The sequence below is a fragment of the Chrysemys picta genome, chromosome 3 (genome assembly GCF_011386835.1).
Source record: "Chrysemys picta bellii isolate R12L10 chromosome 3, ASM1138683v2, whole genome shotgun sequence".
NCBI classification, from domain to species: domain Eukaryota; kingdom Metazoa; phylum Chordata; order Testudines; family Emydidae; genus Chrysemys; species Chrysemys picta.
The window spans coordinates 91,093,112-91,097,692 of NC_088793.1; the positions used below are offsets into that span (position 1 = coordinate 91,093,112).

The 4,581-nt window shown below is 44.2% G+C and overlaps 1 long non-coding RNA gene across 1 annotated transcript; it reads left to right on the plus strand.

The window, feature by feature from the left end:
• Nucleotides 1–406: 406 nt before the first annotated feature.
• On the plus strand, nt 407–2,909 carry LOC135982325 (uncharacterized). The gene is made up of 2 exons (XR_010599591.1): nt 407–1,478; nt 2,320–2,909. It is a non-coding gene; the product is annotated as an uncharacterized LOC135982325 (long non-coding RNA).
• Nucleotides 2,910–4,581: the final 1,672 nt, after the last annotated feature.

Consider the following 4,581-nt stretch of genomic DNA (forward strand, 5'->3'; position numbering starts at 1 on the left):
ATATAAATTGAAATATACATTATACTAATTATCGCATTCCATTATTTCAGAGATCTCTTTTCATTTTTTATCTAACATAAAAAATGAATAAAGAGACCGGTTAGGCTGGTGAGAAGAGGAAGGGGACTGCACGGGTAGACAAAGATCCGTCCACGTCGAAACAAAAACAATGGGATAGCACCCCCGACAGAGTATTGAAGACTCGGGGTGAACTTCCACCAAAAGAGAAGCCATCTACTTTCAAAAAAACCTTTCAAGACTTATGGCTTCAAGAAGGTAAATACAAAGACTGGCTGCAGAAAGTAGAAAACAATCGCTTTTTAGCTTATTGCAAATGTTGTGATGTAAAAATCCAGGCAGGTACTAGTGAGTTAGATAAGCACGCTAATGGTAAAAAAACATAAGCAAAAGGTTGAGACAGTATCTAATACAAAGAAAATTGATTACATGTTTAATAAACAAGTTTGTGAAATTAAAAAAGCACAAAAATTTGAAGAGCATGTTAAAAAGGCAGAGATTAGAATGGCCTGTTACTTTGCCGAACACAATGTCAGTATTCAATCTGTAGAACATTTGACTGAAGTAGTTAAAAAATGTTTCCCTGATTCCAAAATTGCTGAGGCTGTAACATTAAAGAAAGATAATCTACTGCTATAATTAGCAATGTTTTGGCGCAAACTGAGACTGAGGAACTTGTAGAAAAATTGGAAGTTAATGAATTTAGATTATTCAGGTCAATTCATGTTTGCAAATATATCTGAACTGGCTAAAAAGGTTTTCACATTTCTGCATTCAAATGCAGCATGTGAAATAATTTTTTCCTTGGTAACTGACATAAAAAACAAAAAAAGAAACTGTATGACAACCAAAACACTCAATTCTAGTGTAGTTATAAGGTCAGCTTTGAATGCAAAGCAAGAGAAATGTTCTAATTTTGTAATTACTATTGTGAAAGTTACTAGTGACCCCCCCTTAACAGAGCAGCCTTTATGTCAACCAGTGGCCATTAGGGGGAAGCAGACACTTCAAGTACACAGTAGCCTGAACTTTTCAACTGTCTTCCCTTCAAGGCCTTAAGGTAGTTGGAGCTGGTCCCAAGCCAGTTTTCACTGACCAGATAGCAAAAGCATGGGTCTGACAACCACCAATCAAGTGTTAACACTGCAAGGACCTTTGTCTGAATGTGTATAAAGGATCTGTAAAATGTGTGTAAGACAGAGTTTTTTGTACTAAGGTGCAAAGCTCTCCTTTCTTCTGCAGAATAAAGCAACTCCTCCTTATCCCTGTCTGGCTGTTATATTGGCTCTCAGCTAGGTGGACCCAATATTTCGGGCACAGTTTCTGGCAACTCCGCCGGGACTCTCCTAGCTCGGACATTGGACTCCGGACGGCTGCGGCGAATTGGGAACAGCGCCAACGGGGTGTTTCGCCCCTTTTCTCTGCTTCACTGCAGCCCCTGGGGTTTGTGCTCCGATAAGGTGAGTCCTAATAGGATAAGGAGACACTATCTGGTTCTGGTCTGGTTAACCGGTTAATGAATTTCTGTCTTATACATTTGGGCGTTAGGTGTGTGGATGGAACTGAGCCTCTCATTCGTAATTCCTCAGAGTGGAAGCCATCGCGTGCGATGAAGCTCTGAGGTTGAATTGGGATCCTTCTGTCCCGTCCCCTGTAGCCGTCAGTATTAGTAGAAATTCCTGTAATAGGATCCTATTAGGCCATAATTCCCTCTGTTCTCTGTGTAATTCTCTGTTAGAGTGTCAGCAGGCAGATGGGTGGGTCTCTGGTCTCTGGTAAAACCCTCTGAGGATAGCCCTTTAGATTATATGTTAAGTAAATGGTCTTTACCCGGTGTTTAAAAAGAAATAGTTACACCTTGTGTAGAAATTGATGTGGCTAGTGTTGTGGAAATTGAATTGTGGAGAGGATGTGCATTTTCCCCAGAACATGTGCAGTGTATATTGTAGCAGAGGTAAAAGAAATGCAAACCTACCAATATAGGTTGTGTTGTCTTTTTCAGATCACTGGGTGTTTGAAAGCAGGAGTTAGAAGTAAAAGGCAATCAAAAGTCTGGGAAAGTTAATTGTGTCCCTTTTTTTTTAAGTAAGAATCTTTAAGCTGTGGATAGCTTTGGATCTGGAAGCAAGCCAGAAAGCATCCGTATTAATGCAATTTTCTAACTAATAAGGTAGAAGCCACTGAAACCTGGGCTGCCTATGAAATAAATACAAGGAAATATGGGGTAATTCTGTTTTGCCTAAAATCTACAAGAGTATGTGTATATAAAGGAAATATTTTAAGCAATGACTGACTACCCAGAAGGGGTAGACCTCTGTTCTTTTGTCTTTCAGATCATCAGGGAAAACGGATGCCAGCTGAATAGCATTCAACGTACCATGCATTTACTGGCACAATAGGAATTATTTTTGTGTTCTATGGCCAAAATTGTTGTTAAAATTTGCATACCAACAGTCTTTGGAAGCAAGGACATGGAAGGTTAACCCATTCCCCATATTGCCCATGGGATCCTTCTGGCTACCTCAGATTTCTAGCCAGAGGGCTGGGGAGGGAGGAAAGCTATTGGACACAAGAGGTTGTACCGAGTGGACTCCTCAAAGGTGGGTGTGCTTGTCCTGGTTTGTTGCTCCAAAGCTCTGTAATAAAGTTATTTTACTGGAAGGGTGTATATGGCATACATTGAGTAATAAGACTAATGTACTGTATAATGGCAATGTGTATGTGTTCATTGTTGGGAAAAGGTGTATGAGTGAAGAGTGGAAGTTTCCTTTGTAGGTTAAAAGAAGCCAAGAAGGGAAGAAGGAAAAAGAACAGAACGAGTTAACTGGAAAAAAAAATAGCTAGCAAGCTCAGTCCAAAGATAAGATGCTGGCCCAATCCAAGGACACTGCCCACAGCTAAGACTGGCTGATAGCCAAGAAAAGGGGGGGCTGAATGTGCCCAAGCAACTATGAGATCTGCAAAACACTGCCAGGCATTAATGAAATGTGTTAGGTTTCTTTTCTCACAGATAAAAGAAGTGCTACCCAAAGACCCTAGCAGCCCTGCCATTCATTGAAACAAGGAGACTGAGTCTATGTAAAGTCTATCAATGAAAGACTGCTTTGGCTCCCCACTGGAAAGGCCCTTTCCAAGTGCTGTTAACAACCAACACCGCTGTGAAGTGCCAAGGACTACCTGCCTGGACCCATGCTTCTCACTGTAAAAAGACCCCTCAACCTCGGGAGGACTCTCTGACTGATAAGCCTATTTCTCCTTCTAGCTCTGCTGTGCCTTCTGGACAGCAGGAAAAAGGAAAAAAGACAAGGTGAAATGCTAGTAACCTCTCCCTTGTCCACTGACAGACCTACTGTGCCTTTGGATTTTTCTAGAAGAAGCAAAACCATTACAGGGTGATGTGCTAGTAACCTCTCCCCTGTATGATGCTAAACCACACTGTTTCAGGAAAAGAGAAGAAGGAACACTTGCTTCATTGAAACCACAAAGTCCAGGGATTCCTGACTACAAGAGACATTAAGAACTGACCCTGGTGAAGAAACAAAGAATTAATACACTGGCAGGAAGAAACTTGTGGGACCCATGCTTGGGAATGTGGTATAGTACTACACCAAAAAGAAATGTATTAGGATATCAATGAACTGTGATTAACACTACACTAGGTACTGTTAAATTTTCATTACCCTTATTCGGTTTCCAGATCACCTCTACATACCCAAATTGCTCACAGGGGGCTGCCATTAGATTAGCACAACAGAGGACTTGGGTTATTTCCTCTAGAAAGAAAAGTGACTTGACCGGATCCCTATGGGATGGGGCCAGTAGTGCAGCAGCAGTTTGGAATATTTTTAAGAACCAAAACATGATGAGAAATTGGGGCACCGCTAACCCAGGTACAGGCTGGAATTGGTGAGTTACATGTTATCTCCGCCCTTAGTTCTATGACCCAGAAGTTGCTGACAGAGATGGTATTGAATATCACTGATGCTGGGAAGGCATTGCAGTGGGATCTAGCATGTTCAGAAATTGGGGTTCAGAAATTCAGGATTTCCTGAATGACCAGCTAATGGCCATTCGGAATGATCTAGAGCATCAGGCTTGGCCCACTGCCCTTACAGACACATCAGGAGTACCATCTGATCTGTGGCCATGGTAGGGTGACCAGATCACCCAAGACAAATATCGGGACGCGGGGGGAGGGAGGGGGTGACACGGGGGGGGCGTGGCAGGGGGGGGCCAAAAAAAAAAAAAAAAAACCTTCCTCCGCAAGCGCTGGAGGGAGGCCCGGGAGACTCAGGGGAAGCGCGGGGCCGGGGTGAGTAACAGTCCGGCCTGGTCCCTTGCAGGCAGGACTCAGTTGGGTGGTAGGGCGAGGAGTGGGGCGGCCCGCGGGGCCAGGCGGCGGCTGTTCTCACCCCCGGCCAGCGGGACTCGGGAGCAGCCGCTGTTGCAGCTCCCACTGCCGCGGGGGCAGGAAGCGGCCATGGCGCTCCGCGGCTGCAGCTCTGGCGCCCCCGAGCCCCCCGAGCCGGGGCCTGCTGCGGGGACCCAGCAGCGCGCACGCTG